The sequence below is a fragment of the Podarcis vaucheri genome, assembly GCF_965113315.1.
Source record: "Podarcis vaucheri genome assembly, chromosome: 1".
Lineage (NCBI taxonomy): Eukaryota > Metazoa > Chordata > Lepidosauria > Squamata > Lacertidae > Podarcis > Podarcis vaucheri.
In genome coordinates, this window is record NC_138759.1 from 54667021 (window position 1) to 54692181 (window position 25161).

The 25161-nt window shown below is 42.4% G+C and overlaps 2 long non-coding RNA genes across 2 annotated transcripts in view; one reads left to right on the forward strand and one right to left on the reverse strand.

Annotated features, from left to right (window-relative positions):
• Positions 1-25161, forward strand: part of LOC309535004 — a 654277-nt gene that overhangs the window by 268105 nt on the left and 361011 nt on the right. The gene's annotated exons all lie outside the window — the stretch shown is intronic.
• The window catches only part of LOC309535129, a 48286-nt gene continuing 42181 nt past the window's right edge, over positions 19057-25161 (reverse strand). The window contains exons 2-3 of the long non-coding RNA XR_014221025.1: positions 22624-22729; positions 19057-19157 (exon numbers count right to left, since the gene is read on the reverse strand). This is a non-coding gene — a long non-coding RNA (uncharacterized lncRNA). The remainder of the gene's footprint in view (positions 19158-22623; positions 22730-25161) is intronic.

Genomic DNA, 25161 nt, shown 5'->3' on the forward strand with positions numbered 1-25161 from the left:
TGTTGCGTGATCCTTGTAGGTCTGTTTTCCATTGGCACAACATGGCATTTGAAAAACAAAAACAAATATTTGCTTCTCTTCACTGGACAATATATGCAGCAGGATTGAAAACTACCTACCAGTTATAGATATGGGAAATTGCTCCACAAGTTGGATGAATCAACTGGATGATTCAGTCTAACCTATGTCTAACCTACACTGAAGTTTGTTAAGGGTGTTGGGAATTGTAGCTCTGTGAGTGGGGAACTACGGTTCCCAAGATACTTTGAGATACTTCTACTGTATAAATGTATGGTATGTACATAGCCTAGAATTGGGCCACCCACTCACATGCACATTGGAAGGTGTTGGTATTTTTCACACAGCCGAAGGTAGAAGCTTTGAGTTGACTCTGTAGGCCCAAAACATCCATGGCACAGCTATGGAGTGAGTATACTTTATATCACTGGCTGTTGAGGGGACTGCTGCTTGGGTTGTGTGTGAGTTTGCTTACTGCCCTGTTACACTTTCCCAGCTCTGTGACATAGCTGGGCACTTTTCCAGTTTAATGTAGAAATATTTTGTATTTATTTTTGTTCAGGTTGCCCAAAGGCTTTACGGGGCATACATTTCCCATGAATGGAATGTTATTAGTGTTAGTAATATTGAATAACACCTGAAAGAGCAATGAGCAGCAAGCAAACACCAATTTTGTCTCCACAGGGAAAGGATTGCATAGTTACTTCCCATCTCTAAAATGCCATCTGTTTTGCTAGTTACTAAGGAAAGAAAGGAGAAAAATATTCAAAAGACTTGAAGTTTTTCATTAGAGAATCTCTGTTTAGGAAAAGAAAAACATGGAAAAACACATGAACATTGAAACTTTGAATGGTTCGCCTGCATTATACTTGTTGAAAGTACCATTTTCAGTGAGGACAGACAGATAATCACAAATTGATGTTTGATCACCTTTGGACTTTATCATATTCTAAATGTCATTCTATATCCCACACGACTTTGTTTATCCCTGGAATCTTCCATAGGTCAATGTGCTATCAAAGCCAGATTTGCTGCAGAGAATTTCAAAAACTTGACATGGGAACATATCCACACATCCATGTGTGAAATATGTATGGTATGTGTTGCTTTCACGGCACTGTCCTGCCTACAGAAGGCAACTCTATTAAGCCACTAATCCAAAGCTAACAATGTTCCAAATGTCCAGGATCTCATGAGCAAAGTCTGTCCACGCTTCAGTGTTTCCATTTTCACACAGTCTCCCTACCAACACCAACACCACGCTTTGCTGCTGTGTGGTTGGGTTCACTCATCCTGAGCTAATGGAAGAAATATTGCACATTAGTACCACCAAGCTCTTTCAACAAGTTCTGATAAATTCCAAGAGTCAGTGAGCATAATCTTTCATTAGCAATCTGGATAAGTGAGGCCCTAATGTTCTTCACAGGATTGGGCCCTGTAGGATTCCATATGTTCACCAATCTGGCTGTTCTTTGGCTCAGTGTAACATCAAATTTGCAAAATGCCCTTTTTCCTGTAAGCGAAATGCTATCCCAATAAACCTGCTCTTTCTCCTTGATTAGGTGAGATTTCTGCTCTCATCTTTGGGTAGCCTTTGCTGTTGCCTTCACTTTTACTTTCAGTGGCACATCTGGCTGAAGAGGATGGATGTGATGGGGGCTGAGGTGGTTCCTTTTAATTTCCTTTTCGTATCTTGTAACTTGCAGAAGGAAACAGACAAGAACAAACCAATACTCCTGCCACTGATCCTCTACAATGAAATCTCACAGGGAATATTTTTTGTTGTGAGTATTGTATTAGCTGGTGCTTTCCCCCTTAAGCTGGGAAGCATTCAAGTCACTTCAGAGTCTCAGCATTTAATAGAAGGAGAGGGGGGAGTCCAAGACACTAGCACTTTGCTATTAAAGCAAACCTGAAGATGTGTAAGAATACTGAAAAGTAAATGGAAAATATCCTTGAAAATGTATTGGTTTTCACTGTGGTTAATTCCAACCCCTACCTACTTATTAGGTTGACCCATGATTTATGAATCTATTGCTGGATAGGAATGTGAATTGTAGACTGTACCAGTATATGTATTTTACAAACATAATAAGCTGCCTTATACTGTCCCAGGCTATTGGTCCATCTAGCTCAGTATTATCAACACTGATTGGCAATGACTCTTCCAAGTTTCAGGTAGAGGTGTTTCAGGTAGAACCAGTGCAGTGACAGAGAGGCCAAAAGGCCCAGTAGGCTGGGCAGTTAAACATCCCCTGGGCGCAGCACCAAGGGCTGCAATTGGTCAGTTGGTCCCGTGCCCAGGGGAACGCCCCTAACTCCTACCACCATTGGTCCATTTGGCAGCAGGAAGATGACCCAGCCTGTGATAGGCTGGTTTCCCAGGGAGGCTCAGGGCCCGCCTGCAAAGCCACCCACCCAATAAGGGGGCAAAAGGACTTCCCAGCCCTACCTCGAGATGTTAGAGATGGAACGTGGGACCTCTTCCATGCCAGCTCTACCACTAAGCTGTGGAATCAGTGCCCTCAAATGGAAATGTTTGACTGGCCTTAAACATGACTCCTTGATTTTATACAGTGTGTCAGAGCACCTCCCTCTAATGTCAGAATGCTATTGTTATGATAGAGTGGTCAGTTCCTTTGTTGGGGATATAGATTGCTTGGTGTCTCTGTAAGAAAGCATTGACAGCTGTCACCTTGGGATTTGGAACATCGGTATTCTGACGGCACACAGTTCTATTTCTCCATTCCATTTGAACCATGAGAAGCTATGAAGCAGTAGCCGTCGGCAAGGTTGTGGGGAGGGGAACTGTGCTGTTTACATGATTTCCCAATACCAGAGTCACTGCTGGCTACCAAGAGGGAGAGTGGAGGGAAGAGGTGGTGGTAGTAGTGCTTTAGTGACCTCCCGTCTGGGCTACTGCAATGGCTGCCTTTTGAAGAAGGTATGGAAGCTGCAGCTAGCACAGAACCAGGTTGGTGAGTGAGGCAGCCTGAAAGTACTGCACTGGGTAGCAGTGAGCTACCTGGCCCAATTCAAGGTGTAAGTCATAACATACAAAGCCGCCCTAAACAGCCTGGGACCCAAGTACCTAAAAGATTGCCTTTCCCAGTAGTCACCAACGCAGGCCCCACAGGTGGTGTTGACTCATGACCTGGCCTTCTTGGTAGTGACTGTTTTCCCACATAGGGAGTGCTCCCATCCCCAGTGAAGTGCGTCCTCCCTCCCTCATTATTCATATTTAAGCAGAATTTAAAGCACTCAAACAAGCCTTTGGGGGCTGAAGATTATTTCTAGCAAACTTGAAATATTTGTTTTCAGAACATTTGGCTGGTTTCAAAAAAAAAACAACAACACAACAACCTGTATTGTTTTGTTTTTTGCCACCCTGGGTGGCAACAATGTAGCTTTAATGTATATTTTCCAATAATGGAAATGGACATCAGAGGCTGACTTGCTTGTTCAGCAAGTACACAACAAGTGAATGGATAATGGCCAAATTCTTAAGCTTATTCTGCAAAAATCTGGTGCAAGCCTCTCATCTTGTTCCCAAGTGGTTCCTGAATATTCACTGCTACCTCCAACTCACTCTCTCTCCCCCCGCCCCCGCACACTTCTCATAATGATCTGGAGCCACTATTCTGATGTGTGGGAAGTATCCTAAGTAAACACCTTTCAGTAAACATTGAGTTTCTGTCCAAAAGGGGAGAGGAAGTCTAATCAGTCATCAGTATTTGGGATTGTGGCATAGATTTATTGCAACCAGTATAGCTCCTTGGTTTGCATCCAGCAGTGGGAAGAATACTATGTTGGCTTGAACAAGCAGTCTGAGCCAGACATGGAAAGTTGCTTGGCAGCAGCCATGCACAAAATCAGATACTCCCCCTCCATCAAGACATTTCTCATCGTTTTTGCCTTAGTCAGATTTCCACTTTGCTGCACCAACCACTCCACCTCCAAACCTTGTCTGTCTATGAGATTAGTTCCGCTAATTTTTGAAAGCTCCCAGTGTCGAAGCAGAAGGGATCTGTCATGAACTCGGTGGCCAGACCCAAATATTCAAAACCTCCCATGAAAATTTTCCAGGAAATTCTAAAGCCAAACAGTATCATGTTTTCTGACAGAATCACGGAGAGTTCTTGCATAATGCTGCATATGTGGCCTTGAGTCTAGCTTTTCTTTTCCATTTGCCAACTCAAGCATCTCAACGAAAACGTGTAATGTGGTCAAGGTTGCATGCCTTCCTTGTTCTTTATTCGCTTTCCCCTGCAGTTTCATATTCATCTTGGGTTTTCTCTTTATTTTTCTTCTGAGAGGCATGCTAAACCCAGCTGGGCTGCTTCGCTTACATCACATTTATTCAAAACAAAATTAAAATGTAAAAGAGCAATACCTTTTTTAAAAAATCATCATATTCTTGAAATGAACAAGACGCTGTTTTCAGATTTTTGTTGTTTTCTGTCAGATGTTTCATTTGCTGAGTTGAACAAAGCAGGAACAGGGTATCAGGAGGATTCATTTATTTTGAAAAGAAAAGTTAAATACACAGCTGTTCATGAGGGAATCTTCTTCGGATGTATTCTGAACTTCACACATACACATACATGTCCCACCTGAACTATTCCATGTTCCTGATGTTTACACATTCATTTCTATTTAGATATAATCAGTCTTGTTTTCTTGTTGATCTCTCTATCTTTACTGAATCCTATATGCTTCTCAAGCCTCCTGTACTTTATACAGTACAGGAGGTACAGAGACCCTTAAGCTCTTCTCAGGTTCCTTTGCATGATATATTTAAAGCAGTATTATACCACTTTAAACAGCCACAGTTTCCCTCCAAAGGATCCCGGGAACTGTGGCTTGTTAACGGTGCTGAGAGTTGTTTGGCGCTTCAATTCCCAGAGTGATTTAATAATCAGCCCCTCTTTCCAGGAAATTCTGGAAGCCTGTGTGTCTGTCCTACTCTCCTTATAGGATTTGAGAAATTCATGGAGGATTAGGGTTGCCATATTTCAAAAAGTGAAAATCTTTTTCTAGTTTTGCCCAAACTAGTTTACTTTATAGAGCTTTTTTTGGCAAAATCACAAACAAAAAATTGACACTTTTGAGCTATTTTTATGGAAAATCAGCAAAAACAACACTGCTGACATGAGTTGCCATACATCCGGATTTTCCTGGATATTTTTGCCGATTTCCACCCAGACACTGCCTCCAACTGCAGTATTCTGGATATTTCTGGGAAATTCTGGACGTATGGCAACCCTATGGAAGATAAGACTATCAGTGGCTACAAGCCAGGATGAATATGCTCAACGTCCACTGTTGAAAGCAATGTGCCTCTGAATACTAGTTGCTGGGGAGAAGATTATCACTGGCAGCTGGATGGCCAGTGTGAGAACAGGATCCAGGGCCATTGGCCTCATCCTGCAGGTTCTTCTTCCATTATTGTGTGTGTATAAGAGAGAAACAGTGAGAGAAAGGTGTCCCCACCTGCTTTTGGATGTGACCCCTCCTGATACTGGCTTTGACCTACCACCACCAGTATGTGCCCCCACTTCCCAAACATTTTCACTTTAGGAAATGCAGTCCTTGACGGTGACATGTTTGCCCACCCCTGCGGTGCCGTCCTTTCCAATTTTAAAGTGGGGCTGATGGCAGACAAATGGATGTCTTGCATTTGAAACACATGCTTTTGAAATAGACAACAGGACTGACTGATGGGGCACACGGTCCAGCCTTCCTAAATGACACTATGAGGGGGGAAATTCAGAAGAGACAAAAGAAATCAATGCATGAAATCTGTAAACAAAATAAGTTTTATAGTTTTTTATAGATTGAGTTCTAGAAATATAAACAATCTGTAAAAATTAGGAGTGGGTTGGAACTGCCTCAGAGGAAGTGAGGTATCTAATGAGACCCTTGGCATGATGTGGGTGATATGCATATAATGAATGTACAACGAACTCTGATTCAAGTGGAGCAAAGATTTTATCCATGTGGTGAATTTAACTTTTTGTTTCTCAGTGTTTATTCTCTCTTTTTGTCTCTCCGGCCTACCTTAATTCTAAGAAATAACATTTCTCAATCCCCACCTTTCTTTTTTAGCTACTGACTTATTGCCCCAGCTAAGGGTCTGTTTTTTTCCACAGGCAGCAGCAAATGAAAATGAAGCTTTCCCATCACATCCATTTATCATTCTCATTGCCAGAATTAAGATTAATTAGGGTTGTCAGCACACAAGTGAACTCACAAATGTCAATTTCCCCTTTTCACTTTTTCCCTGTCAAAATAAATTGTATAACCATCACTTAATACTAAGCTCTTGTTTCCCTAATAATAGGCTGAGCGTTGAAGCCAAAGGGCTACTAAATGGAACTTCGGGAAAACATGTGGAACTTGAGAGGGGTAAACATGGCTTGGAGAACACTACCTCTACCAGGCTGTTTCTAGGATCAGAAAATGCACCCAGAGTGATTTATAAGTGGCTGCGTCTCAAAGCGATCGTGGAGAACTACTACCCAGGGAATTGACATTCATAGCACCTGAGAGATAGTTAACATGCAACATCTTCCCACCTTTCCCCTTTGTGCAATTCCCTGCACCCAACTTTCCACAGATTCCATTTACAGGGCAATATCTGATAGCTGGAAACGGATTCACAGCCCACTGTAAAAATGGTGCTGGAGAACAGCCAGTCTCCATCTTTTGTAATTCGCTTATTTCATCAATGAAAAACTCCAGGTGAGTTTATGTGATCAGCTTTCAGGAACAATGTCACCATGTGGTATTTTACTGTTCCTCTCCTCTCCTCGTTACTCATTCTTTACAAAAGCACTCCAAATAATCAAAAGCAAGATACAACCCTAGCAGGGGAAATTCTAACTTTTAAGAGCTGCGTTTCCTGTGTCAGCATTTCCTATGCCTGTATTGTGGCGTGATATGAAGGGTGGAATTTTATGACTGATTGTCTAAATAGTTATCATCACCTAAAGCAAAGGGGGGGGTGTACAAAAGAATAGATTCCTGCACATGGATCACTGTTCTGTTGCCACATGCAGAACAATGCTGCTCCCCCATATAGGCTGCTGTCGAATCTCTCATAGTCTTTGGTCTTTGATGACTGTTTCAAACAGACATGTCAATATTTGATGTTGCCATCCCTGATTGATGAAAGTCAATGCTTCAATTTATGCCACAATGCACTAGGATCCTGAAGGACATTCCTGGATAAGCACTTGAAAAAGAAAGGGAGGCAGAACAATCCAATGGTCCACTGTGCCAGTGACTTGTTAGCACTGGCCTTGTGTTGTGCCAGTTGGCATGTTCCTTTACCTTGACATAAATTGGAGTATAGAATTGCACTGTAATTACTGTTAGCTTGCATTTTGCAGAATATAAAGCATTCACATGTCCTATTTCAACATATATTTACTAACCCTGTATTTAACAGCCAAGGTATATGAAATGACGACAAGGATGTTTGCTGTCTAAACTCTTCTCATAAATATTTCACCTCTTATTCCTACTTAAGACCATTTTCATAATGTAGTCCTAATCTAGTGATCCCATAGATCATCATACACTCTTCTGTAGGAAAAGGAGGAAAGGGGTGTAAAAGTTTTCCCATACATCTCATCTCCTCCCATAATGAAGGGTGTGCTCATCTTACCCTATCCCTCTGCAAAGTCGTTTTGGATAGAAAACTGCATTTCACAGCATATGTGTCAGAAGGTTTAGTTTTGACTGTCAGCTCTTTACTTTCCCACAGTCAATGTTCCAACCCAAACTCCGAGATGTACACACACCCTGTCTTATAATCCCTCCCATCAACTCTGAAGTCTGTGGTGTAGCAGTGGCACCAGCAGTGGTAATACTGGCAAGCCAAGTCTTTCAGTTGGTTGAAAACAAGCAGAGCTTCTCTCTCGCCACAGTCTGAGGCATTAATAATAATATTACTACTTTGTATTCATATAGTGCTTTCAAATGTTCAAAGCACTTCACATGCACACTCCAATTGCAGTCTTTACAACAATCCTGCAAAATGGGTAGTACTAGTGAGATGGAATGGTACAGCTGAAAAATACACAAAATGGCATGTTGTGTGAATGCCCGAGATGTGCAAATATCATGCAAAAGGGCACTAAGGCTGTAATCTGCACTGTACGTTTCCCAGTAGTCTATTCTGACCTTCAAAATCTCTATTGTGTGTCAGTTTGCATTTCTTAGTGCAGAAAGTATTGGTCTGGTGTATAGAGATCTTTCCTATTCTACTTAATTCAAGAGGGTTCTGGAAGCTTCTCTATGTGAAAGAAGCAAGCAGAAGGTTCGTGATGTTTGGGTTATTCCTTCAGAGAAGCTGAGTACAGCTGGTTTAAACTGGTTCTCTTATCTTTTTTTGTCAAGGTCATGCTGACTATAAAAGTAAGGCCAGAAGGAACCTGGCTTTCACTTTCTCTTTCTATCTCTTTTCCTTCTGGTATGGTGTTCTGTATATAGTATGCTTAGTGTTAAGTTTAGTCTTATTACAGACATACCTTGGAAGTTGAATGGAATCCGTTCCAGCATGGCTTCTGATTGGCTGCAGGAAGCTCTTGTAGCCAATCAGAAGCCGTGGAAGCCCCGTCAGACATTTGGCTTCCAAAAGAATGTTCGAAAACCGGAACACTCACTTCCGGGTTCCAATCCTTCAGGAGCCGATGTGTTTGGGATGTGTTTCCCCAGCCTTTCTGGGTTGCTTCCAACAGGAGATTAAAAATACATTAAAACATCAGTCATTAAAAAACTTCCCTAAACAGTTTTGCCTAACATATACAATTGTTCCAATTGTAATGCATTTTTTGCATCACACAGATTTTTAAATTTATAATATAAAGATCCAGAAAATATATAAACACATAAAATATACTTAATTCTTGGCACATACGAAATATGTAGAGAAAAGATTTGATAGAGCATTTTTTGGTACATTCTTTTCACTAATACACGCATTTTTGTGCATGTGCCCCCTAATATATGCATTTTTGTACATGGTTTTTGGTTGGAGAACTGTGTAGAATAGATTTTGAAGGATAGTTGTGTTTAGTTGGCGTTTTGGGAAACCAGATCAGCTCAATTTCTTCCCAATTCCTAGTTGCTCTGAGAGTAAAAGTGGCAGGGAAGAAGCCTGAGTTCTTTGGAGGAAGGTTGGGATATGAATATATATATTAAAAAATCAGACCATATCATTGATACTCAGAATGTTCTTTTTTTAAAAAAAGGTGTATGTATGCATTTTCCTTTAAAAAATAAAATCTTGCAGATTAAATGTAAATCAAAGAGAAAAAAATCCACAAGTCAGAAACATAGGGCTCAAGTGCTAGTGTATTTCTGATATCCGATACCTAAATGCTTAGGTAGCAGATGGTTTTACACTAATAGTATCTTTCGAAACTCTCTGGCAAGATGGAGAGACACCAGAGGGCCACTGCAGCCTGACGCTGACAAGTTTTTCCCTTGACGTAAATCAATCCCAGACCCCATTAATTTGAACAACTGCCCTTGAATCTTTTGCCTGGCCATCGAGAGCTATTATATAACAACTAATTGGTCAATGTGTCCTCTTTAATAAGTGGAGCCTGTGCAGACACAGGATTCAAAAAATGGCTAAGCAAAGTCCCAGCACAAAGGTGAATGGAATTACGTGAAGTTCTCACTTGTTGTGTTAACCTCTGCTGTCCATTTGGGGCAGAAACGTCAAGTGGGAAATGTCCCTGAAGTTTACTCATGGCTTAAGAGGTGAGGGAGTGGGGAAGCATGGAAGTGGGTGAAGAGTTCAGAAAGATTATCTGCTAAAAATAAGCCAAGACCCTGAAAATAAACCAAGCAGGAAGAAATCTCCTGAGTCGATGTAACTAAAAGGATCAAAATCTAGCTTGACCACAATTCACTTTTTTAAATGGAAAAATGGAGGAACAAAGAAGCAATTCTCCAAGTAACATGTAGTACAGTCCCTTTGCAGATCTTGCCCAAAATTCGTATTGTTGTGCCTTTTAGTAATGAGCATGTGATACACACAATGAGGGTTTTTTTAGGGTTAATAACTTCATGTATGCCCTATGAGAATTTGATCCATTATTGGTTGGCTGGAATTTTGCATACTAGGAATTACAAGTGAGGAGTCAAGTTGCAGCTACAAGAAGGAAATTTGAGTCAGTGGCAGCTACTCACCAAAATCAGAACTTAATGAGGAGGTTTAATGCCCTTCAAGAAAGAGCCTCAGGCTCTGCGGTCTGTATCCCGGACCAAGGACATGTGCAAAACATCACTATAGGATTGGTAGGCTCAAGAACATCATCATGTTACAGCACTAGTGCTTCTAGCTGATTGGTTAGGGCTCAGAGTCAGATGTTGTCAGGTGGTAATGACAAGCCCTTTGCTGGTTCCGCCAGAAATACCACCCTAGTTCCACCTTCCATGGCCGCTACCCCACCCTCCACATGGCAGCTTCAAACCTCACTGAGTCAGTGGAATTGCAGCCTCCACAAAAATCACTGCATTCACTTTCCCAGATCAGAGGCTCCTAACTGTAGATGCTGAGAGTAGCAACACACACTCTAGAGGTCAGCCGTGTGTAGAGGTCAGTGGGATGGAGAGGCAGGGCTTTCCTGACTTCCCATCACCAGTATTGCTGCAGCCTACCAGGAGGGAGATGGGAGAGAAGCAATGCAGGGGCAAGTTTGGCACAGGGCAAGTTCAGCAGCGGGGCTGATGGATTTGCTCTGCTGGTGTGTTTGCACCACACCAACCTCACTGCTGCCTTGCCCCTCCCTCCCAGTGAGCAGTGGTGATGCCATTAATGGGAGGTCATGTAGGCACCACTGTCCTGCCATGCAGACCACTACTGACCAGAACCACGCACACATGCACAGCTGTCACACCTGTGTACACACCACAATCTGACCTACACACATGTTCACTCTCCTTTTCAACCAATTGGGCTTGAAAGAAGTGTTTTTGCTCCCCCCCCAACCTAATTCCAGGGGGCGGGGAGGTGATCTGCACCTAAGGAGGTCAGAATTAGTCTTCCCTCACCAAATCCCCCTCTTCTCCACACCCCCCCCCCACAGAAAAGAATTCGGCTTGGTGATGTCAAAGCAAGAGAATACTAAGAAAGGCTACAATCCTAACCTGCTTACTTGGGAGCAAGTCCCAATGTAGCCAATAGGACAATTTCTTCTTAGTAGACGTTGTTAGGATTGCACTGTCAGTAGGTTACAAGGTGTATTATTTAACCCTGATATTGGTTGGTATTCAGAGAGAACTTTGGTGGGGGTCTTGCCAGCTTTTCCTTCCTGAAATACTTCTGCAATTCTCATGGAATGCTGCTCTTGAGACTCCACAACTTTCAGAGTATGGTGCTGGGGTCTGTGTTAGTAAATGATCTAAATAGCCCCCATGGCCTTTGGATCCTGATGCTGTCTAGAATTTATTGGACAAGAGCTGCTATCTCTGCAAGAAATTCCACTAAAGGTGGTTTTTATTTTATTTTAGCATCACTTTTCAACTTTGACATACAGTCTGCTGTGGTGCAGCTGTCTGAAGCCTGGAAGCATACCATCCCAGAATTCCTAGTCTTCTGAACATATAATAATATAATTCAGCTATGCTTACAAATTTGCCAGTGTAGCCCTGTAGACGTAATCTATGATGTGCTAAAGTGTACATAAAGCTGAAAGGCATCATAAGCAGAACTGAAGGTCTGGATGTATCTAAGAGGCAATAGATATGTACAGAGCAACTAATGGAACCCAGCTTAGGAGCCTAAGCATATGAAGGTACTCTGTCGAGTGGGATGGTTGTTCTCCTCCCCAGGCCCTTTAAGATGGCAGAGTGAATCTCACTCCTTAACTTTAAGACCAGAGATCCTCCTCCAAAAGCACGTGATAGCAGATGGCCATGGATCACTACAACATTATTGTAAAAAGGGAGCTATAGATATTCTTGAGGTAATCATCAAGTGCTTTTTATGTGCTTCTCGGTGAATACTCATAAGGAAGAGTGTTTACTTCATGTTGAAGAACAAAGATGTTAATTATTAGATATAGATTCAGCCCATCCAGGCTGAAAGAAGCATTTGTGTTAAAATTAGAAAATGAAAGGTGGGAGTCAGGAAAGGTGTAATTTGCGGGCAAAGGGGATAAGAAAAGGGGACAAAATAGGCAAGAAAAATAAAATTGGAATAAACTTAGGGAAGGAAAACTTGAGATAGTGACTGGGGGATAATAATGCTGGAAACAATAGTGTTTTGCTGGGGGGGGGGGAGTGTTGAATGTAGTATCATAGAGACATATCCATTCTTAATGTCCCACTGTTGTCTCTGGGCAAACATTTTTTGTTTATTTCTGCAACACCACAAAGCCTGCAAAACCTGCATATAAACCACAATGGAGGGATGAGTTTTATGTGTATACTACAGGTCACCACCTCATGCCATCTTCAACACTCTGAAAAGGATCTAGCAATAATAATAATAATAATAAAATATATAGACATTCACAAAGGGTGCAAAGAAACGTTTTTATGACTGTGAGTTGTTTTTTTCATGCTGTAACCTACCCTGGGGCCTTATAGTGAAAGGCAGGTAATAAGCAAACAAGAAAACAATCAAACATCAGAATCCAGCCCAAGTGAATTGTGATTAAGTAGCATGAAAAACCTATGGAACAAGTCAGTCACTAGTACTATTGCACTCCTTCGTCACCACTGTCTTAAGTTGGACTGGTCCCCTTTATAAATGCAGGAGGCAATGATGCAGTGAGGTCACTTCAGAATCTGGATTTAATGGTCTTATGTGGGAGGGAGGTGGGGGGCCCTTATCACCTTCAAAATGTGGTAAAGCAGCCCTGCTGCATTTAGGGCCCCATCTGCTATGCAGGGCCCCTCTTCGGGTGGTAATGTGCATTACTTTTCTTACTGGTTGGGTGTGTCTGGCCAGTCTGCTAAGAGGGGCCATGGACATCTGCCCCAAAGTCCTCCTCTGATGCCACCGCTGGCAGAAGGAAGTAGACCTGAGAGGAAGGGGGAGGTAAGGGGGGGACAGGGAGGAATGGAAAGAATGTTGTTGGTTTTTTCTCCACATGGGGGTTTAATTCTAAGAAACCAGGATGACCTTCCAGCAAGCCTGGGGCAAAGGAGAGACAAGAGAAACCTGTCTCCTCCCATTGGTGTTCCTTTAGCAACAGTTTGAACACAAAAATAAACTTTAGCTGCATGTGCAACATACATACAAAGAACATTTAAACCACACACACACCAAAAAGAATTCTGGGAACTGTAGTTTGCGACTCATGGTGGTGGGGCTTCACTTCCTAGCACCTTTAAGAAACTTCAGTTCCCAGGATTTGGGGGGCAAAGCGGTACAGTGGTACCTCAGGTTACATACGCTTCAGGTTACAGACGCTTCAGGTTACAGACTCTGCTAACCCAGAAATAGTACCTCGGATTAAGAACTTTGCTTCAGGATGAGAACCGAAATTGTGCTCTGGCAACACGGCAGCAGCAGGAGGCCCCATTAGCTAAAGTGGTGCTTCAGGTTAAGAACAGTTTCAGGTTAAGAACGGCCCTCCGGAACAAATTAAGTACTTAACCCGAGGTACCACTGTACTGTAAATGTATGGTGTGTGTGTGCACCCTTCATCCTCTTCTGAGTTGCTATCTAATTTATTTCACTCATATTTTTTAAAAAGGTTTTTTAAAAAATGAAATAATAAAATGGGGGGGCAATCCCCCCTTGTTTTAATTGAATTATTCAGCTGCCCTCTGGGGTTGACATTGGGATACATGAGGCTTTTGTGTAATATCAGCAGGAATTCTGCAGACATTTTCTCCCCACCCAGTCCCAGGGAATGGAGGGAGGATTTCAAAGGAGAAGGGAAGGGGGGAAGGGGGGAGGAGAAGCGTAAGCTAATAGGGATGGGAATTATTTTGCGATGGCTGGAGGGATAAGAGAATGAGGGCGGAGGGAGAAAGGGAAAGAAAGTCACTGCAGAAACTGAAAGCTGACTCCCTCTAGTAGCCCAAGGCAGTGCTCTGACCTGGGGTAGCTGCCCTTTTAGCCAAAGATACAGACAAAGTTCAGGGCACAGGGAAAGCTGGATAAATAAGAAACATTTATTTGGGGACTGATCCCTCAGCAGCAGGACACGGCTGTCTATTAAAAGTGGAATGGCCAGGCACTCTCTGGAGACCTCCTCTGCAAGCTTGTTGACTCACACAAACTGTGATGGACACGCTGTGTCTTATACCCCTAAGGCAAAAAAGAAAAAAAGCAGCACCGGTTGGCCTTCCGCCCACCTTGTGAGGAAGGGAATCAGGGCCTCAAGTGTGCAGACCTTATAACAGGCACCTCTATATACTATTGTTCTTTGTTTCAGTCTCTTGGTCCTTAAACACACAGAACCACCACTCTGCTTTACATTTTGTAAGGGGGTCCTTAAAAGGAATTGTCTGTGCTCATCTGATGGGAGGTGGTGCTCAGAAAGGCAATATTTTGAGGGGGGGGGAATGAAGATTTTGTGAAGATACTTTCACATTCCCAGGTAACTATGAAACCCCTAAGCAGCCCTTAAATGTTTGGCATTTTGTTTAAATCTATGGGAAGGTAAACGGCATTTTCGTGCGCTGCTCTGGTTTGCCAGAAGCGGCTTAGTCATGCTGGCCACATGACCCGGAAGCTGTACGCCGGCTCCCTCGGCTAATAAAGTGAGATGAGCGCCACAACCCCAGAGTCGGTCACAACTGGACCTAATGGTCGGGGTCCCTTTACCTTTATGAGAAAGGAATGAATAGGGCATGCTCTGAGAAAGAACAGTGTTTGTGTGTGTGTGTTTTCTAGTTTCTATTCTGAGGCCTCCCTAGACATTGGTTGCCCAGACTTCATTGCTAGGTGCAAAGGGGCCCCCATGATAAATCAAGTTTTAGGGCCCCAAAAATGTAGGTGCGCCGCTGCATCCAGTGAAGAAGGAAGTAGGTTTCTTTTTTAATGAAGAACTTTGCTCCCTCATCTGGCCTTTAGCTGATGTGGCTACACTGGTCCACACCTGAAATTTGCTGAGGGGATTGTTTCCCCTTTCCCACCCCAACACCTCCAAAATTCAAGTCTAAAGGTTCTGTATTATTACGGAAAAGAATACTTCTCAACCACACATTTGACAGCAAACAATAAACTTTGATTTTTCTCACAGACGTGCACATACTGCTTAGCCCTGGGACAAGAAAGATATACTATGCTTTTTATAGTATATAAATCATAAACACACTGAAGGAATAAAAAGAGATATATTTGCAAACCAGCCCACCAACTCCTATAGTCACTTGAGACAGAATATTCTTGGGAACAAATTGTGTTTTGGTGGAAGGCCTACGCAGAGCTTCCTACATAATATGGGCCCATCTGGATGCCAGTTCCACTGAGGTCTGTGCGGGAAAGAGAGACAGCTTCAGCCATAAATCCATTCCTCTGAACATGACAAGTGTGAGCTTTATATTTCAAGGACAGGAGGAAAGGCAGTGTGTGGGAACATTTCTGCCTCTGCTGAACAAATAGAGAAAGATTTAGCAATGCTGTACACAGACTGGAGGCCCAAAAGCACTGCGGGTCTACAGGGTGCTGATCATAGAAACTGGCGTATGTGTAAATTTAAGGAACACAAAAGCAAAGAGCTTTTAATGTTCTGTTGCACCAGTGCAATTCATTGCAATCTTTGTTGTATTGTTATATTGAGTTATATATATTGCAGCCTCGGTTTACAGTCCATGCAAGCTCAGTTCGCATGTAACACTTAACCATGGTTTAATGTTGACAGCATGAACAGCAGCCTCCTACTTTCTCCTCCTCTGACACAGCAGAAAGCTGCCAGCACATAAACATCCACGATTAAACTATCCAAACTTTCTTCTTACAGCCGAACTCAGAGAACAGTGAATAGTTAAACTATGATTTCTTAACATGCCAGGATCATAACTACAGCTTGATTCTGACTTGTTTGAACAAACCATAGCCTAAACTAACCAGCGTTCAGACAAGGATTTTTCCAATCCTTGGAGGGAGTGCTGAGGCAGACTCCCTGCTGCTTGTGCACATAGCTCTACTAAATCATAGAGTTTTTTTGTCCAAGAAGAGCCACAGGCCTACTTGGGCCATAATGTGGGTTGTGCTGTCCATGGTAGCGTTTGTGCCACTTCATACAACATTGTAGAAACCAACTACAGAAAACACTGAGCTATGTGGACCAATGGCCTAAGACAGAGGTGGGCTGTCTCAGGCCTGGGGGCTGAAAGTGGTCCTCCAGAGTGAGAGCTAGCAGGCCTCTGGAACTTCCTGTTTCCTCAAACCATACTCCTCTCCCCAGGTGCACCAACTCCCAGGGGTGGGGTGGGGGTCCTCGGACCCCTCAATATTTGCTGTCAGGGGGCCGCCGCCCCCCCCCCGCAATGTTGAGGGGCAGAGGAGGCTGAGCATGGCATCGTTCGATGGCTGGCTCCTCCTGAGGGTGAGAGAGAAAGTCATGCTGTGCCGTGATGGACTCAGCCTCCTCCCAACGATGTGACATTGTGTGCACCAGGAGTCACACACATGCAATGTGCACATGATGTCATGTGCATGTGAACCCCCCCAACCTTGGGTGCCTCTCCCCAGTGCATGCTCCTCATTGGCCATGCTCCATGCCCTCAAGAACTTTCAGGTGGCTGGAATCTGTCTCTGAGCTACGATGATGTCTCTTTCTTGCCTGCATGAAAGATGGAGAGAGGGTGTGTGTGCATGAGTAAAAGCCTGTGGCTTTTGTGTGGTTTGAAAACATACCCTGGTTTGCCTAAATCTGGGACACCATCTTCCAGGTCTGAAATCCTGTGCGAGTCACATGACCTGCGCAAGACCCGGTAAAAGCACTTTTTTGTGCACAGCGCCCCAAAACACTGGGGGGGGGCAAGATCTCAGCCCGAAATCACACAAGAACATGGCACCCAAAATGGCTGCCATGTTTTTGCAGGTAAAAAACAGGATGTCCTGTTTTTTCCCAGGCAGTTGACAGTAGGTGGAACATAGTACTGCTCTGTTCACTTTTGTCTTTGGCTCCACCCACAACTGACATGCAGGATCTGGAAGGTTCCTTGAGAGGGATTGTAGCCCTCAGGCTGAGAAAAGGTTCCCTTTTCCAGCCTAAAGCAACCTGCTAACTGGGTATGGAAGCTTTAGGTAGGGAACAGAAGTAGGATATGACCATTTACTAAAGCTATATAACACAACACAGGAAAACAAGAATGATGACTGCCATCCGTGTCAAGGTCCACCTCTCATTTTAGGACTCCTTGGTGGCTTCTCCATTGATGTTGTTGCCAGCATGCATACTTCTTGGAGACTGCCTTTTTGGCAGATCATGTATTGGGCCTTTAATGCAACTTCATATAGAAATTAAATGGAATACTATTTATATATGCTATAAAAATTTACTGCCAAGTTGCTATTTTAAAACCCACATAATCATTTCAAGTCACACTGGTTAAAGATTTACAAGAGTTTTTAAAAAACTAAAAAAAAAAGTTTGACAATTTAGCCATCACCACAGAGTCTCCACGTAATAGCTAGCTTATTAACATGCAAGTCTGGAAGCAGGGGTGTCTTCAGTTTATTTCTATTTCCATTTGCTCCACACTTTTGTGTTTATTTCTAGTTTTAAAACAACTCTGTATATCTGGAAGAATTTCCATGTTTTCTTGTGCTTATTTGCACTAATAAAAACATACTCACTTTCTCAAAAGTGTAACATTTAGTTTAATAATCTTTCTTTCTCTTCTCCTGTCCTTCTGCTTAAGGTTTATTTTCTGTGTGTTTGTCTTTCTCTTTCTCTCTTTAGACTGAAAGGGTCTGGCATGGGCTACAAGTAAAACACCAACCCATGTATGCATTCCATGCACAACTTTTTAAAAGCCCTAATCATGTTCTGGTAGTCTGGAAATACATGCTGTTGGACATGCAGTGCTAGGTACTGGGATGAAGAGCCTATGCCCCTCCAAATGATGATGGGCTCCAACTCCCATCAGCACCAGCCAATGTGGCCAATGCTCAGGGATGCTGTATGCAAATGGATCACTGCATGTAGCATGTGCATTTAAAAATGCTCCAAATCTTGGAAAAATGCACTGAACTTTTCTGTTTAGAAATGTGATTTGCTGAGCTCCACATCCCACATGTTGAACTCAGGAATATCTCGTTTCTGTATTTTGATTGGATCAAGCAAGCGTTCCAACCGGTCCTGAAAGGCCTACATTGGCTCCCAGTACGTTTCCAAGCACAAAGTTGGTACTGACCTTTTTAAACCCTAAACAGCCTTGGCCCAGTATACCTAAAGGAGCATCTCCACCCACATCATTCAGCCAGGACACTGAGGTCCTCCTCCGAGGGCCTTCTGGCGGTACCCTCACTGTGTCTGTCCTGTGAAACGCCCTCCCATCAGATGTCAAGGAAATAAGCAACTATCTGACTTTTAGAAGACATCTGAAGGCAGCCCTGTTTAGGGAGGTTTCTAATGTTTGATGTTTTATTGTGCTTTTAATTCTGTTGGGAGCCGCCCAGAGTTATGGGCGGGGTATAAATAATAAATTATTGTTATTGTTATTGTTATTATTCTCATTGATGCTGAAATATTCACTCAAGTAAATTCACTAGGCTTTCCCCCTTACTGAGCAGAGTAAACACTTCTGTCTTCCTTGTAACAATTTTTAGATTTTATTTCCTCAGTCACTATTGTTCTTTCCCCCCCCCCCACTCCTTTGTGAGTTGTGGGAGGTTTCGGTCAGCGTCCTGTAGAAAAGACAGTCCTGAAGTCCTTTGTGAAAATCTGTTTATTTACACATGTAGAAGATGAGAGACAGATAGGATGGGAAAGGAAAGTTAGCAAAGGCAATGCTAGCCCGAGGCAGAATTAGCTGAGGCTTCGCTGTAGAATGGGCTGTAGTTTAGCAGTTGATCTCATTCTTTGCATGCCTAAGATCCCAGGTTCAGTTCCCAGCAACTTCAATCTAAGAACTTGTATGAGGTAGCAAAGATGGAGGTGGGGACTCTGGAGAAATGTATGTAGTCAGTGGTGGCCTTGTCAGACCTAGGGATGGGGGAGAGATTTGATTAAGTTTGCATGTAAAAGTGAACCTATCTAATTTGCAATATGCAGACTGAGGCACAGTCAGCCTTTGGAACCCACACATCTCCTAATCTTGCAGTGTGTTTCTGCAGCCAAGTAATGTGAGCAAAAATGCAAATATAGTGCCAAGGTAAAGTGTGAATATAAATGCATATATTCGAGAAAATAACATACAAGAATGCATTGTATATGGGGAAATTGCATTAGGAAAATTTGTACGCTAGGCAAAACTGAAAACATCACTTCCACCGGTGGCAGTGGATTCCATAGCTTTACTGAGCACTGGGTGTAAAAGTACTTTCTTTTATCTTTTATGTGTGCACATGAACTAAGTTTTCACAATACAATACTGAATCCTGATTATGAAAATCCTATGGATAAATGTTCTTCCTAATGTCCATTCTTTATGAGGAGCTCAGACTGTTATAAACCCTGAATAGTTCTGTACAGCATTCAGGCACCCTGGTGGATGGCGAATACCCTGATCCTAAGCATGTTGCTGTACAGCCTTCATTCATTCCAGTAAAACATCAGAAGGCCTGCTGCAGAAACCCAAGTAAATGAATGGATGTTACACAGCGGTAATGTTTGGAAAGTTGCAGGCACTGTTTCAGCAGCATTCCCTCTTAGTAGAATGACGCCACAGAGAGATCCTAGTTGAGTAGTCTAGCATCTGTGTCCATGTGTGTGTCTATCAGAAAATAGCTGCTGCCTCAAGGCCTGCGTTCTTCTTAGGATTTGTTTGCTTTAATTAAATACTGTTTTCAAAAGTATATTTTAAGTCAATATTCAGTAAATATCCTTCTCAGTTTTTCTTTCTTCCTTTCTGCAGCTTGACACTTCTATTCGGAAGGGTGCATTGATTCGTGGATTTGACTTGGTTACCTTGGCAAGTAACTTTGACAAGAGTGCCAAAGTAACTAGGCTAATGGGCCAAGAGCACAGATATTAAGGGGGAAAGAAAGAAAAATGGTTTGACTGACAAAAGCGATTGAAAAAGAGAGAAGGGATGCCTGGTTTATAGAAAAGTGCTTGCTATACTATTTTAATGTTAAAATTGCTGGTTTTCGTTTACCACCCACTGTTCTGCCCAGATGGGATCTCCTAGAGCAGGTATCTAATATTTGTAGGCATTGGAAAGCTCTGGAATTAATACAGTTTGGTGCAAATATCTGTCTAGCCTGATCTGAGTCACCCTGACAGACTACCTTTAACCCACAGGATCTCTGGGAAATATTGGGTCATGTCACAAGTAAAACACAAGGTAATCACTGAAAGAGGCACACACTTCCATCATCCAAAGGAGAATCTAGATTGACCTCCAACCCAGAAGAAGTCTGTCCTTTGTTAGGTTCTTCCTACTACAAGACTAGGAACTGGGAAGGACCAGAACTCTATGATCATTCCACAAAGCTGCTACACACAGCTGTTACAAGAAAGAAGATTCAAACTAAGCATTAAGAAGAACTTTTTGATGCTAAGAGCTATTTGACATTGGAACAGACTTCCTTGGAAGGTGGTGGACCCTTCTTCATTGGAGGTTTTTAAGCAGAGGCTGGGTGGTCATCAATCATGGATCCTTTGGTTGAGATTCCTGCAGGGGTTGGCCTAGAATCTAGATGACCCTTGGAGTCTTTCCAACTCTACAATAACAGCCACGTCACAATACATAAAATGCCACAGTACATTAAAAAGCCATATAAAAAGGTCAAATGGAGCAACAACAATCACGCTGGGCTGGCCAGGACTGATGGGAGTTGTAGTCAAAGACATTCAGAGGAACAGCAGGTTGGCAAAGGTTGACCAAGGTACCACCTGATGATAGGAATGAGTGCGGCAAGCAGGTTCCCTCTCTCACCATCCCCAAGACAAAAGGGCCCATAGGAATTTTTTAAGTGCATTATATTATTGTTCTTGTTCTCCACCTGGGATTGAATTCATTGAAGGGGTGATCAAAATTTAAAATAAAAATGAGTTCTTTAATGTCTCTAGGGAAACCCCAGTGGTGCATGTGTGGAATAGCACAACATACTAGAATTCGTAACTTGTAGAAATTTTACACTTAATTAAGAGGATCAAATTATTTAGACTGCAATCCTAAGCACACTTGCTTGGGAGAAAGTTCTTTTGACTCACTTCTGAGCAGACGTGGTGAGGATTGCACTTTCAACTTGATTTTGTGCAAAACAGACAGAAAATCCTTATACATAAGCTACTGGTGATACGTTAGCTTGCAGTTACAATTTCCACCTCTGGCTTGCAAGTGATCTTTAATGCAGTTTATTAGGGGGGAAATTGGGAGGAGGTATGTTTCCAGAAAACACAATTGATTTTTGTTTTGGACAGAGGTCAGGTTAACAATCCACATTCCTCTCTTATTGGGACATAAGGGCAACAAATCGAGCCAAAACATTTCAGAAAAGCTTTATTGCTTGTAGTCTACCTGCTCTGTGTATTTGTGAAAGTTGGCCGGAGGGGATGAAAGGGGGAGAGAGAAAGAGAAGCAAACACACACACACACACACACACAGGAATGGGCTCCAGGTTGGAAAAAGAAACAACATTGCAAAGGTCAATGTTCAGATGATGGTATCACATCCTCCTTTCATCCCAGCAGTTCATGCGAAGGCCGGGATCCTTGCTTGGCTTTACTTTAGGGAAAACTCTTGCTTTATTTGTTCACGTTGAACTGCTATCAGAGCTCAATGTCTCAGTGTTGTGTTTTAATAACATCAGTTTCCCCAGACCAGATACATATGAAGTCAGTTAGACGAATCTATAAACAATGGATAGTCACGCAACAGAGGATTTTTGATTCCAAGATAACCTCTCTGAGGGCACATCTAGTGAAGCTAAGGCTAGGTCCTTCAGGCAGCCTCAAAGGAAAACTCTTAATTTCAATGGGATGAAGCTGAAATATTTCTCATTTAGGGTGTTGCTTCCCCCACCCCATTCCTTAGGTTTGTGAAGGTTGTTCAGATCTCCAGAAAAGCATTTCCATTCTTAAAAGAAGATAGCATTTCAGTGCTCATAGAGCAGATACTAGATTTCATTCCTGACAGACTCAAACCCATGAGACCTTCATTGTGGGTGGAATGCAATTCCATTAATTTGTCCTAGGTTTTATGTTTGTCAGTTACTTGTTCTTCTTAGGTGATCTGTTGAAGTGACTAATGGTTGCAATTCTTATACCCCAATGTCTCAATGTTTTGATTCTTATATCCCAATAAACCTAACCAAGTTTATTTGGAAGACATCCTGCTTATTGAATATTCATCCTGATTCATTTGCGCCGAGTTTGTGGGGAAGTTAAACAAATTGAGCAGTTTATTGAGCATTCATTCTGATTTGTTTGCAGTGAGGTTATATGATGTTGAGTTGAGCCACTGTTATCCCACACTTTCCAGTGCATTTGTCCATCACTTACCTTACGCAGAAAGTCCTATTCTGAGGAGGAGTGGGTTCATTATGCCAGAGCACTGCTCAGCTTTAATTGTGCAATCTGAATTTCCTGATATGTGATTAGATCCCACCTGAAAATAATAAGAGTCTGGAAGCACCTCCGCTGAAGGGCTGAAGTCTTACTTTTAACAGAAAACAAACTCAATCATTTTTGCTTGAAAACATATTTTAATTTAGCTTTAATAAGCATGCTGTAATAAGGGAATATAATAGGTAAATAAATTTTATGGTAAAAATGACAGAGCCCTCAGGCACTCAAAAGACTTGCATATTTATTGTAACCTAGGATTTCAAAGGGTAGAGACCACTTTGTCAGCTTACGTTTTTACGCCTCTGTGTTGCTTTTCAAGCAACCTGAAATTCTACATTTAATACCAGGCTGCAATACTGAAAATATATCTGAGTACTGTAAAGGTAAACTTCATGTGGTTTAATCATCCTTTGGTAAAGGTGGTTAGCAGATTTTTTTTCAGCAGCTGGCCTTAACAATAGCTAAAGGAATAGCCAAAAATTCTTCTGGAGGGAGAGGACCAATTTGGAGTAAGGGGTGTGTCTTTATTCCCCCCTCTTTGGACTGGGAATTGATATTATCATGGGGTGGGTGTGTAGACATAGTCACTGGGCGGGGGGACAGAGGGAGAACAGAACCAAGCTTGGGTACAAGCTGCTCACTTAGCAGATCTGATATTGGAGCAATGGACTTTACAGTGTTAAGCTATAGGCCCCCATCTAGACTCAGTATCTCCATCTACTATATATTTTGGGAAGTGGCTTATCCATTTTTTTCTCCATAGTTTTGGATGCCTCTCAAGATGTCATCACCAAACTTGGCATGAAGTTTCACAAAGTGGGATCCATGTCAGGTTCCAGTAGTGTTAACAGTATTCTACCTAGAGTCATGCCCTCCTTCTAACCCTGTGTGCATTTTTGCTCACATCAAGGCATGCTCTGTTTATTGTTCATATGTTTTGTTTTGCTGTAACTGGTTGCATTACTTTCTCCTGGGCTATAATACTGTGTTCCAAGTACAAATATTTCATCATGAGAGGAAACCTAGCATGTTGACCTGAGCTATTATGAATTGAGCGGATAACTTTATTTTAACTGGGAAAAGAATTATTTTTCTCATTTTCTCAACTGGAGCATTTTCTGCAAGAGAACTCCTGTCTCTTGTGTCTTCATTGCTTCTCTCCTTCCTTCCTCTTCCCTAAACATAACTATGTTGTACTGTAAGTTTTCAGCATTATTGCTGAAAAACTAACATCCAGGATTTCCATTTTCTAATTATAATTGCCTAATCTTAACTGCTACAATAATAGCTGTTTTTAATGTTACCCATCACCTTCCCATTATTCATAGATGGTCCTTTGTTTTCAAAAGATACGGACCAGAATATTTATTTTTTAATGGCCTTTGGGCTTCTGCTTCTTAAACAGTTTCAAATGCACCCTTGCAGATGGGGTGGCTACTTACATATCATAAAAAGAATTGGAAATGCCACCAACAAAATGTGTGCATGCTCATTTGTATGTATAGATGCACACAGAGAAATTATTGCTGGAATTTAAATAGAAATATAGCATGTCTTACTACACTGGGGAAGGCGGTGACCAGGTCACCAGTGTGCCTCCTCAATCTGCTGTCCATATGCTGACTGTTGATGGGCAGCTTCAAAACTGCTGCTCTCCCTTCTTATGGTTCTTTATCATTAAACTGCAGTTGGACCAGGCAGCCCTTCAAAAGGAGGACACCTTCAAATGGAGGAATGTGAAGCCTGACACATGGCCATCCTTCGTTTCTAGGGGTATTTGTTATTCAAAGAAAGGGGATGCGCAATTCAAGGCATGCAGGGACTTTCCCTTTTGTCTCTCCCTTGGAAAGCTTGTCCTTCAGGACTAGAACCACAACAGGACAGGTAAGGGGTTGAGAAAGAATGACCTTTTGGGTGCTCCTAGGACCTAGGTAAAGGATGGGAGAAATTTCACTTGACATGAACAGCCTAGCACAGTGCTGCTCCAACCATGGGCTGGGGCCTCTGTCCAATTTCAGTGAGGCTTTAGTGCCATATCTCACTCAGGGCCACCTCTCTCAGCTATGACATAGCCTTTTCGTTGGACCAGTAGCAGCCCAGCAGCCCCTACATGCTGAAAATGAGAGACTAGAGTTTGCTGTAGAGGAGAAAGCAAGGAAAGAGAATCTTCCCTCCTCTGGAGAAGGTGCTGAAGGAAATTAGAGAGAGGGGTGTTTTTTTTAAAAAAAAAAAGATATATACAACAAATTGGGAATGCACAGGAAGTTTTTAGAGTTGCACTACCCTTTTGTGGCTGTTGGGCCTCAATAATTTTCAGCTTTCCCAACTGTGCCTTGGAGGTAGAAGGGTTAAGAACCCACAGCCTAACATACAGTGGTACCTCGGGTTAAGAACTTAATTCGTTCTGGAGGTCCGTTCTTAACCTGAAACTGTTCTTAACCTGAAGCACCACTTTAGCTAATGGGGCCTCCT